Consider the following 14086-nt stretch of genomic DNA (forward strand, 5'->3'; position numbering starts at 1 on the left):
GCCCATTTGTTACAGTCGGTGAACCAAGATTGTGGTGTTATAAACTGAAGTCCATTGTTCCCATTAGGGTGCACTCTTTCTGTTGTACAGTCCTATGAGTTTTTTCAAACGCAATTGGCATGTGTTCCCCAGTGCAAAGGCCATAGAGAAGCATATCACCGCCCTAAACATGCCCCCTTCTTTCTCCCCCACCCCCTTGAGCTCCTCGTAACCACTGATCGTTAGTTTCCCAAGGCGCCCGGCCTGCCCTGGGGTGTACTGCTTCCACATCGACTGCTAACCACAAGGGCAGCAGTTTAAAAACCACCAGCTGCTCTGAGGCAGAAAGATGAGGCTTTTCTACTCTTGTAAAGAGTGACAGTCTGGGCTCTACCCTGTCCTATAGGGTTGCCATGAGTCAGAAGCAACTTGACAGCAGTGGGTCTGGGTGGTAGTTGTCCTCGGAGCCCTGGTGGTATCGTGGATTACATGGTGGGCTGGAACCAACCCCCAGGTCAGCTGTTAAAACCCACCAGCCCTCCTCAGGAGAAAGATGACTCTGCTCCTGTCAAATTTTACAGCCTCTGGGCACCAATTACAAGGATCTACCTGTAACCTCCTCCCTGGGGGATGGATAACAGAAAAGTGGGTGAAGGGAGACGTCGGACAGTGTAAGACATGATAAAATAATAATAAGTTAGAAATTATCAAGGGTTCATAAGGCAGGGGGGAGCAAGGAGGGAGCGGAAAAAAGAAGGAGCTGATGCCAAGGGCTTAAGTGAAGAGCAAATGTTTTGAGAATGATGAGGGCAATGAATGTACAAATGTGCTTTACACAATTGATGTATGTATGGATTGTGATAAGAGTTGTATGAGCCCCCAGTAAAATGATTTTTTTAAAGTGTCAAAAAATTTACGGCCTCAGAAACCCTCAAGGAGAATTCTATATCTCATAGAGTTGCTACGAATTGGAATCCACTTGATGACAGTCAGTGTGAATTTGTTGTTGTTGCCTATAGTTTTTCTGTGTGTGACGATTTATAGAGTATCTCATTTGATGCAGTCCCTGCTCCTTTCATAAGGACTGTGGACATCCAGGAAACCTGGTGTGTCAGCAGGGTCATGGAAGTGCTTCTCTCAGGTCTTGAGAGAGGCAGTAGATTTTGAAGCTAGACAGCCGTGGTTTGAACTCCAGCCCCAGCACTCACTGGCTGTGTGAATTGCATCCTCCCAGTGCTATTAGCCTCAGCTGTTGGAAAATAGGATTTTTGCAAATCATCTTTGCTCTTTTCACTCCCCCATGGCCTGAGTTGAAATGAGTTTGGACTCTATTTGGGTGCCTAGATACTGTTAGGTTGAGCTCTCTAGAGAAGCAAAACTAGCGACACCTGTATGTGTGTGTATATAACTCACTGCCACTGAGTTGATTCCAACTCATAGCAACCCTGTAAGACAGCGTAGAAGGGACCCTGTGGGTTTCAGGGATGGTGGATGTGTATACTGTAAATGGATTTCAAGAAATGGCTTTGTAGAAGCTGGTTAAGTCCAGTCTGGCTCAAGTCTCCAGACCTGTGTAGCTTTGGGGGCCAGTGAAGCAGGTAACAGGAAGATGAGGCAGGAAGACTACAGGATGGTGGATGCAGAGCTGGATAAATCCAAGAAAAATCCAAGAACAGCAGTCTGCTGATGGCTCCTGGATCCACTGGTGATATGACAGGAGGTCAGTGAACCATATGCAGGCTCCAGACCTAGCAGTAGAAGTGAGCTAGGCTCACTATATATTGTCATATATGCCCTGTTTCCCCGAAAATAAGGCAGTGTCTTATATTAATTTTTGTTCCCAAAGGTGTGCTAGGTCTTATTTTCAGGGGATGTCTTATTTTTCCTTAAAGAAGAACATGGTACACATTTATTGTTTATTGTTTTATTAAAAGAGATCTCACACTTCCTGTCTGCTCCAGCTGCACTGTGGCCAATAGTGAGTTGTGCAGGGGCACCTGCTGCTACGGTCCAGAGTCCAGAGTTACGGTAGCTTGGGGGCGGACTTATTTTCGGGGAGGTCTTATTTTCAGGGGGATACCTTATATTTCAGTGAGAGGCAAAGCTGTAAGTAGGTCTTATTTTCGGGGGATGTCTTACTTTTGGGGAAACAGGGTAGTAAGTGTATTTATATAGGAAGCCAAACCTCTCAGTTGTGTCAAGGGTGTGACCATATAAAGGTGGTTATCAAGTCAGTTCCTACCCATAGCGACCCTATGTAGAGTAGAATACCTATGTAGAGTAAAAGGCCTGCACCATCCTCACAACTGTTCCTAGGCCTGAGGCCATTGTTGCAGCCATTGTGCCCATCCATCTCCTTGAGGGCCTGCCTCTTTTTCCGCTGCCCGCTGCTTTACCAAGCATGATGTCCTTCTCCAGGGACTGGCCTCTCCTGACATGTGCAAAGTGTAGTCTTGCCATCTTTGCCCCCAGCGAGCACTCTGGCCATACTTCTCTCAAGACAGACCAGGGTGCCCTTTTCACGGTCCATGGTACTTCCAATATTTTCCAGCCCCACAATTCAAAGGTATCCACAATCCAACTTTCACATGTATAGGAAGCAATTGAAAATACCACGGCTTGGGTCAGTCACATCTTAGCCCTCCAAGTAATATCCTTGCTTTTCAATACTCCAAAGAGGTCTTGTGCAGTAGATTTACCCAATGTAGTGTGTCTTTTGATCTGCTGACTGCTGCTTCCATGAACATTGATTGTGAATCTAAGTAAGACAAAATCTTTGACGGCTTCAATATTTTTCTCCGTTTATCATGACATTATCTATTGGTCCAGTTGAGAGGATTTGGGTCTCGTTACCCTGCATTGTAATCCACGCTGGAGGCTACAATCCTTGGTTTTATCAGCAAGACCCTCAGGCCATCCTTGCTTTCAGCAAGCAAGATTGTGTCTTTTGCATATCCCACGTTGTTAATAAGCCCTTGCAATCTTGATACTGCATTCTTCTTCATATAACCCACATGTAGGTGGTGTTCCACCCTGTTCTCCCCATAACTACCTGGCTGCTTTAACGAAGAACCAGCCCATCATGAAATTGACCACACTGTGGTAGATCAGACATGGGAATATCCTGACCTGTCCAAGTTGACATACAACCTAACTAACTACCAGAGATATAAAATCTGTGTCCCTAGATAAAAATAACAGCTGTTCCTTGGCTTCAGGGAATTCTAAGTAGCAATAATAATTATAATATAGCTATTATAAAATAATAATTGTGGATTGAAATTAGTGCTTGCTTGCTTGTTATGTAGCAGTGAGATGTCAATCACATTACCTTCCTTGTCTCATTTTACCCTCCCAGCTCCCCACTCAAAACTGCAGCCACAATCCATGGCTGGGCTGTAGTTTACAGTTAGTGGGGGCCCTCAGGAGCCCTGGTGGCACAATGATTGAGTGCTCAGCTGCTAACCGAAAGGCAGGGACTCCATGGAAGTAAGGTGCAGGAATCAGCTTTGCTTCAGCCTTGGAGAATGCTGTGGGGCCCTTCCTCTCTGTCCTGGAGGGTCCCTATGAGTAAGAATTGATCTGAGGGCAAGGGGGGGGGGTCAGTGGGCCAAAACAATTTAATAGAGTAGCATAAATGACATCGAACGGAATGGCCTGTATAAAGGTGAAGTATTACAGCCAAACCTTATTTAAATCATTTTTGTTATGTATGGGCAAGTCTGAGAGTATGAGGAAGTCATGTGAAATGTATTTTTTACTGTGGATCATGGTGCAAAAGAAATGAAGACAGATAAAATGTTTGTTTATTCCTCTTTTACAGAGGAGGAAACGGAGACTTAGAGAATGTAGCATGGCTTGTCCAAAGCCAGACAGCTAATGTGTGGAACCTGAGAACTGGCCTCTGATTTTCTATCAGAAACCCTGAAGTGTAAGCCATCTACACATCTCTGTGGATGGAAGCCATCTATATATCTCTGTAAGCTATCTACACATCTCTAACTCCTTTAAGCCGCTGCCAGTCCTTCAACAAAACTGCACTGGCTACGACTGTGGCAAACAGCGTGGTGATTCCTGAAAAAAAAAAATGGATATGACCCTTAAACCATACTGTTACTGAATAGATTCAGAATCATAATGACTTAGTAGAACAGAGCAGACCTGCCCTGTAGTGTTTCTGAGACTGTAAACCTTTATGGGAGGAGACAGTGTCCTCTTTGTCCCACAAAGCAGGGGGCAGGTCGCAGTAAGTGGCATGTAGGACATGACCCTGGCTGACCTCCTCTGGCTTCCCTATTGCTATGAGGCAGGAGTCAGATAGGCCTTCACCTTCTATCTTTCTTTTTTTGTTTTTTATTTTTTTCACCATCCATCTTTCTTTGCCTGTTCTGATGCCAACCATTCCTCCCATTGGACTCTGTATCTATGCTGCGTTTGATAATTCTTTTCAATGGTCACACGGCATCCACAGACAATTTAATTATGGGGAGTTCTTAGGGAAGCTACTAGCTTACCAGAAGTCAGGACCAGTAAACAGTATGATAGAGTGATTGGCCTACATCTACACCTCTTCCCAACCAGTAGCCAAATGTCTTTGTGGTCCTCAGCTTCTCTGCCATGTGATCTCCTGGTGTCAGCTGCCCCTGCGGACCAGGAAGCCCGCCTGTCACTCTGCTTCACAGTCCCGTAGTCTGACACTGCCCCTCTGCTCTGCCTCAGGGTTTCCTTGCCTTGGCCTCTGGTCTTTGCCTGACTCCTTTGTCCTGTCCCATAGTCTCCTTGTCACAGTCTCGAGTGTCTCTGGTCTGGGTCTCTGCCACCACAGACGGAGATTGAGATCATGCACTTCCAGTGGCCTCAGAGGTCGTGCCTTCTCTCTGTGTTTGAGGTAGCTCGTGCATGCACAGCAATGGCTCTGATGGAGCTGCATTCATAAAATCAAGCCAAACTCACTGCCACGGAGTCAATGCCTACTCATAGTGACGCTATGGGGCAGGGCAGACCTATCTCTGTAGGTATCCAAGACTGTCACTCTTTAGGAAAGTAGAAAGCCTCATCATTCTCCCACAGAACATCTGGTGGTCTTGAGCTGCTGACCTTGCAGTTAGCAGACCAATGCATAACCCACTGTACCACTGGCCCATATGCCTAAGGAAACAAAGGGTGTGACTTGGTTCAGACCCTCTATAAAGATCAGGACTTAATCCCACCTTAATCCTGTCCATTAGTATAGTAGAGAACTCCCCTGTGTTAGGAGGCCAGGTCAACTAGAGAAAAATCTGGAGACACTTATATATGCATAAGAAGGAGCTTTATATCAAGAAGTAATTGTTGAAGGGAGATGTCAAACAGGGCAAGATATGACAAATAATAATTTATAAATTATCAAGGGTTCATGAGGGAGAGGGGAGTGGGGAGGAGGGGAAAATGAGGAGCTGATGCCAGGGGCTTAGGTGGAGAGCAAATGTTTTGAGAATGATGAGGGCAATGAATGTACAGATGTGTTTTACACAATTGATGTATGTATGGATTGTGATGAGTTGTAGGAGGCCCTAATAAAATGATTTAAAAAAAAAGAAGTAATTGTATATCAGGAAAACATCCCAGTCCAGTCTAGATCAAGTCTGTAAATTCAACGCCAGTCCATAAATCCTTCCTCTGACTCATGCAGCCACAGCAATGATGCAAAATGCAGGAAAATCACAGGCCTGTGGATGCAAAGTCTTGTGGAGCCAATGGCAGTGGATGCATCTCCAGGGGACAGGCAGGTCACCAGCAGGTCTCTGAGTGGCTTGCCAGCAGGAAGGTGAAGACAGAGAGAGAGAGAGTGGGAGGTTCCTGGGACCTTCCTTAAGAGAAGGTCATGCCTCCAAGGAGGCACCATCAGGCTGTGACCTGATTGACAGGCTAGACCCCACCCCTGTATTTCAAGTTGACACGAAATTATGTAACTACCACATTCCCCCCCCCCCCCAATGAGATGATGGCCACAGGTGCAGAGTCCACAATTGCAGTACATCACTTAAGGAGTCATGGCTGGGAAGGCCATATTAATCATCTGCATCTCATGGGTTTAGCAGTTAGCAAAGAACTGAAAGCAGAGACTCAAATGGATATATACCACAGATACTCGAGTATAAGCCACCCCGAATATCAGCCAAAGCTCCTAATTTTACCACCAAAACTGCATTAAAGATGTGCTGGAAAACTCTGCTTCTATATGAGTATATATGGTACATATGCCACCGTTCCAAAGCAAAATCCAAACTCACTGCCGAGAGTGCGTATCCGAGTGAGCCTGTAGGGCAGGGTAGACCCAGCCCTGTGAGAGTCCGAGACTGTCCTGTTTATGGGAGTGGAGAGCCCAGTGCTGCTTCTGAGGAGCTGCTGGGGGTTTAGAAACTGCCCGCCCTGCAGATCACAGTCCAACTGGACGCCACTCCGCCACCAGTGCAGCATTCTTCATGGTAGCTGAAATGCGGAGACCGCTCTAGGGTCTAGCAGCACAGCGATCGGCCAGATTTTCCTGGCCTTGGACTTGCAATACCAACTGTTCTGATTCCTCCTGCTTCTCACAGGGTTTGGCTTTCAGAGAACTCAGGGGCCTTCAGACATTTGTCGGGAAATTCCATTGTCTTTTTATGCCATTTCCCACTAACTTTTTGATGCCCCTTCATATTTATTTGGCTGAAGAAAGGGTTCCAGTGGAAAATGTCTGAGTTTTCCTTCTTTGGCAGGTTTCTGCCTTATATAGGTTCTGGATTTCACAGTCTGTTTTCTCTCTGACATACTGGGGAAGGGCCTGAGGACTGCAGTTGGTGGCCCTCCCTCGGAAGCTTTGTTTACAGGGCTCTTCTGTGAGGAGCCCAAAGCCAACCAAAGGTCTTGGAAAGGCTTGTCCTGATTCCAGAAAACTAAAGGAATTAAAATGTGGACAAAAGGGGAAAAATGAATTAATCAGCTGCCACCAAGTCAGATCCAACTCCCATCAACCCTTGTGTTTCCTTGTAGAATTGTACTCCACAGGGTTTTTAATGACTGGTTTTTTGGTACCTCTGTGTGGATTTGAACTGACAACCTTTCAGTTAGTAGTAAGTGCCTACTATGGTAGCCAAGGGATATTGCCTTTGAGCAAGTATGCTCACATGAACATACACATTTATAAATCACAAATAGTGGTCATTTTCTTTACAAAGTTACTTCAAAGGGGAGTCCATCAAATATGAATGTAGATGTTGAGGCTGAAGTGGAAAAATGGAGTTGGTAGGATTTGTCCAGAGACCCCCGCAAACCCATACCTTTCTCTCGGTGCCCCTTGGGTCACTGTGACCCACAGCCTGGACTAGGGGTGCTGGGGAACAGCTCAGAGCAGCCCAAGCCACTGTTTCTGGCAAGTATGCCGGCGGCTGCTTCTCCGGGACTTGGCTGATGGTTGAGGTGAGACTCCTTGTGTTCTCAGCTTAGAAAGAATTCTGTAGTGAAGACGAGGCTCTGGGCAATCCCTAAAAATACTAGGCATTCTCCAGGGCACAGAAGCCGGCTTTACAGAAAACCATTCCTTCTGCCAGGATCTTTCCGCTCCAACTGTTTCAAATAGCAAAGCCCTCCTGGTACATTTTAATGCAATTAGGTTTACAAAAATGGGTCTCATATGATTCCATAGGAACATACAGTGGTTACCATGTGGGAGGAAGATACTTAGAGTGACTGAAGGATTGCAAATCATATAATACAAAGCTGAAGGAGGGAATAGTATTACAGCCTAAATTGTGAAAACCTGGTTTGCAGAGGGCTATGAGTGACAGTGGGAGCCCATGATGCAGTGGTGGGAACTACGTAGGAAATAAGCCTCTGGTGCTCTCCCTCTATCCATGACAGAGGGATGGAAGGAAAGTAGTTACCAAATAGAGTGCATTGGAGAGATGGCTATAGAAGATCAAAATAATAAACCTGACTTGTATGGTTAAAACCTTGTCAGTTGATTCCCCCTCTGATGTATGTTAGGCCTGATCTGATTTTCAACATTTTCTGGTTTTTTGTTTGTTTTTTTGTCATATTGGGGTTTATCACAAATGGAGTCACCCTCTTGAATTTTTGTTAAATATTTTTCTGTTTTTATGTATATGAAACCCAGGATTGATGAATCTATAGGGACAGCAAGTAGAATAAGGGCTTCTGTTGGGGGGTTGTACATTGGTGATGGTAAAGGGGAGCTGATACCAATGAATTCAAGAAGGAAAAGAATGTTTTGCAACTGATCGTGGTAGTAATTGTACAATACTGCTTGATGTGATTGAACTATGTAATGATAACTGTATTAACTATTCCCAATAAAAAGGTTTTGAACATTAAAAAAATTCCCCCCTCCAAAAAATAAAGTGTGTTAGTCATGGTGGACTAGAGAAACAAATTCATAGACACTTATATGTGTATAACAAAGAGATTTATATCAAAGAGCAATTATATATTAGGAAACAACCCAGCCCAGTCCAGATCAGGTCCATAAGCCTGATATTAGTCCATATGTCTGATACTAGTCCATAAATTCCTCTTTAGACTCTCAAAGCCATGCAATGATGCCGAATGCAGGAAGATCACAGGCTGGTGGGTGGAAAGTCTTGTGGATCCAATGGTAGTGGAAGCATCTGAACGCTGGCACAGGTCTCCACCAGCTCTCTGAGTGTCTCAACGGGAAGGCAGAGAGACTGGGTCTGGCCTCCAGTGAGCTATTATCTTTATCACACCTCCAAATGAGGTCATCAAGCTGCTACCTGATTAACATGCTAGACTCCACCTGTTCCCTCAAGTTGACAGGAGATGATGTAACCGCCACAAAAGTGTACTGCTTCTCTAAATAGTGTTATTCAAACATTGGGTCGTGTGCATGTGAAAATCCCCAAGGGAGTGTGAACCCTATTGCAGAGAGGTGGGAAACATCTCACTGACTCAATTCAAGAAACATTTTTCAGATAAAGTTAAGTTTTTCTGAATCTAAACTTAGCTGTCTTTTTTAAAGGAACATGTCTTCAGCTTACAGTTGGGAAAATATAGAAACTATAAAGGAAGAAATACAAATCACTCATTATCCCACCATCAAAAGGCAGCTTGTAGTAACATTTTATTGTCTTGTTAATACTTATTAAATTACCCCAAAGATATTGTATTTATACATAAATTGCTTACACAATTTTAATTTTAAAAAGAGGTGCAAATAAATATATTTTCATTATGCTATAGTTAAAATGATTATAATAAAGACAGTGGATATAGTTTAACATCACAATGATTGTAGATCATGTGTGATTCTCTCCTGAATAGTTTTTACCGTACAGTTCAGTGGCATAACTTACAGTCACTGTGTTGTACAGCCATTACACCACCCTGCTGCCACCGTGTCAGTTCTGACTCGCAGTGACCAGCTGTAGGATAGGAGAAGTTATGAATCTTTCTGGGAGCAGATATCTGCATCTCTCTCCCTCAGAGTGGCTGGTGCACTTGAACCACTGACCATTTGGTTAGTTGTCCAACACTTGCCCAACAGCATCACCAGGGTAATTTCAAAACATTTTTATCACCTGAAATAGAAAATTGATACCCATCAAGCAGTAACTCTCCATCCCATCCTCTCCCCAGTCCCTGGTAACCACTCATCTAGTTTGTATATTCCAGATGTTTGATACAAGTGGAATCATACAGATATATCCTTTTGTGTCTGGCTTATTTCACTCACAATAATGCTTTCAAGGTTCAGCCATGCCATAGCACGCATCAGAACTGGATTCTCATCACGACGTGGACAGAGCACATTGTGTTTCTCCATTCATCTGTGAATGGGCGCTTGGTTATTTCCACCTTGTAGCTATTGAGAGTAATATTCCTATGAACCTTGGTATCTGTTTGAACCCCTGATTTCAATCCTTTTAGAATCAGTGAGTCATATGGTAATCCTAGAAGTCCTTGGATGGTGCAGATTGTTCAATACTGGGATACTAACCCAAAGGCTGGTGGTTTGAACCCATGCAGAGTTGCCTCAGAAGAAAGATCTGAGACCTGCTTTGTGGGAAAACACACACACACACACACACACACACACACACACACACACACAGCTATGAAAGTTCAGTAGAGCAATTTCTCAGAGAAGAAACTAGACTACAAGGCTAATATCAATTATAGCTTCATCTATTCTGAGACCAGAAGAACTCTAGATGGTGCCCAGCTACCACTACCCACCGTTATGATCAGGGCCATAATAGACAGACCTGGATAGAATGGAAGAAAAATCAGGAATCGAACTCAAGTTTTTGAAAAGTTCAGAATTACTGTATTAGTTAGACTGGAGAATTCTCAGAGACAATCACTGTGAGATAGTCTTCCAAAATGCTGTTAGGACATGATGGGAACCAAAGCGCACACAACACGTCTGAGTAGTTATTAGAAAGCCAGCATCAGGACATGCACTGAGAAGCATGCCAGCAGTGACTGACATGTGGGGGCAGAGGGAGGTGGCTGGTCCCAAAGACGTTCTTGCTTGTGGTCAATCAGAATCGATTTTCTGATCGGATTTGTACTTTCCAAGATAATTCTATTTATAGCCCCTCACACAGCTTTTCACAGGCCAGGTGGGACTTTGTTGCATGCCTTTCCATCTTCCCCACATACTTTCTTGTCATTTTGTGGGATAGTTTTTAAGAGATCATCTTGATGCACCTGTGCATGCATGCACATCCCCACACATGCACAATGAAAGAGAGAAAATCTCCACTAACATTTTAAGTTTTGGGTGTTTATTATTATTATATATTTTGCTTGGCAAATACATAGATAGATTCTAGTGAAGGTCTCAAATAAACCGCATGCCTCTCTGTGCTTTCCTTAAGTTCTGTGACTCCCAAGAGAGCCCTTTCACTCCCAAAGCTCTTACGTCACTTCTTCCTCCGGGCACTACTTGTGATGGGGAACCATCTAGTCTTAATTTAGAGTTTACAGGATGAGGGCAAATTCAGAGAAAATGCCCAACATTATTGCACAGAACCGAGCCCATTATTATTTAGTACGTCTCCTTTCTCTCTTCCTTTGCTTAGCTTCTCCACCTCAAAATCCTCGATGGCTTTATCCCTTAAGGACATGTCATTTTTTCTTAGCTACTAAGTTGGCCTCCTGGCTGACTCGGAGACCTCATGCAGGACTGGATCCTCGTGGCCCCTGGGCTTTCTGTGGCTTATTTTCAGAAGACATCCCCAGGGCTTTCGTCCTCAGGCATCATCTGGAGGCTCTGCTGACACTTGTTCAGCATCAAAGCCATACACAAGCTTCCCCTGACAGGTGGTGCGGTGGCTGCGTGGGATATCGATAGGCAGGAATCCCCCTTGGGTCCCCCACACGCAGGGTGAGAATTCTATAGTGAACCACTCCGTTGTTGTGTGCTTTTGAATGGATTCCAGCTTCTAGTTACCCGAGAGGACAGGGCAGCCATGGTGGCACTGCACGTAAGCATTGCACTGTTAACTGCAAGCTCGGTGCTCAAACTTAGCAGCTGCTCCACAGGAGGAAGATGGGGCTACACGTAATGAAACCCATGTAAGAGTCAGAATCGATTCCATGCCATGGGTAAAGGAGAAAGCAGATCCGCCCAAGTGCTATACTCTTTACTGGAGCAGATCATTAGGTTTCTTCTCCCCCTGCCTCCTGTAGCCAAACTGTAATGGCGCTGCTCCCCAGTAGGGGGGTGGGGAGCAGTAAACTCTTCAAGCTAAGGCCAGCAGTTTGAAACCACCAGCCGCTCCTCAGGAGGGATAATAGGGTGGTGGTGGTTACTCTCTACTCGGGAAAGAGTTACAGTCTCGGAGACCCACAGAGGCAGTTCTACCCTGCCATGTAAGTAGGAACTGACATCCACTCAGTTGGCAAGTGTTGGTGTGGCTTTTTTGTTTAGTGGAGAATATACTTGCTAAATACTGTTGTGTATTTCACCACTGTCGTCTATGTCTATAGAAAGTAAGTATAAGCTTTCTTTTATGCACGAATAACTGAGATGAACAAATAAGAAGACGGAGAAGGACAAAACGGCTGACACCGTGGCTGCAGCAATGGCCTCAAGCTCATTCAGCTTCTTTGTTTTCCACATTTTCTGTTGTGTAATTTTTAATGAAAAGGAGAAATAATACTAACCAAATATATTTTGAAAGCCACGCTTTGTCTCCCATACATCCTATAACACACTGACCCATTCCATCTTTAACTCGTGAAGAATCCTCATCTTTCAAACAAAAGTTTAATTTTGATAATATGATTAAAATTGTAAGAGGTAATTAGAACTGGAAGGACCCCTGGTGGTCCAGAGGTTAAGCACTCATCTGCTAACTGAAAGGTTAGTGATTCCAACCCACCAGCTGCTCTTAGAAAGTTAAGGCACTCTGACCTCTAACTGTGAATTTTCTGACCTCATGTGACTGTAGACCTGATCCAAGGGGTTTTCTAAGCTGTAGGCTTTATGAGTGCAGGTCACCAGCTCTGCAGCCATAAAAATCGCAGCCTTAGAAACCCTATAGGCAGTTCTACTTTGTCCTGCCAGGTCCCTGGGAGTCAGACCCGGCTTGGTAACAGTGAATGAATTAGAGCTGACATTGGGGGTCTGCAGGAAGTTCTTGTGTATCAAGACAATTTGCTATTTGAACCTGTTAGATAGCAAAAGAGCAAAACCAAAAGCTCACTGCCACATCTGTGTAGCTTTGAAATATTAAATTCATCATCGCTTATGAAAGGACACTGGTTGGAAGGTGGATTGAAAGCTGGAGTTTCCAGCCGTAGGTCTCAGATCAGTTTACATGCCTGTGACCGCAACGCCCTCTAATGGCAAATTGTGTGCAGCATGACATCAATTTATCATATACCCTATTCAGAGGTCAGGGCCTTCCCGGAGGTTCCCCAGGAGCTGGGCTTGCCCATTGGTTTGGGTATTTGAACAGTGCTAGTACTAAATCCTAGCTAGAATATGGAGTGTCCATTTGCTGCACGCTGTGCCCTCGACTTTTATAAGGATTACACAGCTTAAGTTAATTGGTCAACGGAATGGAACGGGATATTGATTTCCACACAGACAGTTAGTGTTGTTAAGTATGTTCGAATTTAAGTATGAATTTTCTGACCTCATGTGACCGCGTAGATCCAGTCCATGGGGTTTTCTAAGCTGTAACCTTTATGAGTGCAGGTCACCAGCTCTTTCTCCCTCCACACTGGGCGGACTGGAACCTTCCACTGAAGGTTAGCAGCGAGTGCAGACAGAGAATGGCGAGGAATTGAAGATTGGACAACCAGGGGATTCGTGGAGCTTTATCACCCGTGTGAAATCCCCACTTTAAAAATTAATAGATCGCTGTGGGCAGCTAAGGAATGACAGCTGGGCTTCTTGTGAGAGAAAAAGAAGCCTCTTCCCATATATACACAGCTCTATACAACTCCCTTGTCATGTAGATCATATGATGCCGTAGTTTGGATCTTATCACAGTAATTACATTGCTCATAATCTACACCATCTCTGATGAAAAGCTGGGTGGTGAAGAGACCTGCTTTGAGAAGCTGGGTGGAGTGACTCCAGGACACATTTGTCAATTTTCCTCATGGGCCTTACAAATGGTACTTATATCCCAGTTGTGAAGAAGGACTGACCCCCCAAGGCAGGCATTGGCCGTGCCCACTAGTCTGGGTAGAAAAGCTTTGGGGCCCCATCCACTGGGTGGACCTATGTGGAAGTTAAAGTGTTGTTGGTGTTGTAATGGACTTCCCTTGGATGAAGGGAACTTACAGGTTTTAATTTGGCTCCCGTGTAGGAGCCCTGATAGCACTGTTGGGTAAGACCACGGCCAGTGGTTCAAGTCCACCAGCTGCTGAGTGGGAGCTCTCTGCTCCCTTAAAGTTGTCCAGCCTCAGAAACTCTTATGTCAAGTCCCTGAGGGTCAGAATCCACTCCACTGCAGTGGATTTGGTAGCTCAGCTGTAAGGGATGAGTGGGTTCGTGAGTGGTAGGCAACCCGACTCTGGTTGCTGAGACATGATAATGCCCTCACTGGCATACTGCCTTCCTCTGAGTTGGGGGCGGGGGTGGGGG

At 44.8% G+C, this 14086-nt stretch overlaps 1 protein-coding gene across 1 annotated transcript in view; it reads left to right on the top strand.

Moving 5' to 3' along the window:
- MTARC2 (mitochondrial amidoxime reducing component 2) overlaps positions 1-14086 on the top strand; it is a 33861-nt gene that overhangs the window by 17590 nt on the left and 2185 nt on the right. The gene's annotated exons all lie outside the window — the stretch shown is intronic.

This window comes from Echinops telfairi, unplaced genomic scaffold (genome assembly GCF_000313985.2).
Source record: "Echinops telfairi isolate 266 unplaced genomic scaffold, ASM31398v2 ScPeMD7_7424;HRSCAF=8462, whole genome shotgun sequence".
In the NCBI taxonomy this organism is placed as follows: Eukaryota; Metazoa; Chordata; class Mammalia; order Afrosoricida; family Tenrecidae; genus Echinops; species Echinops telfairi.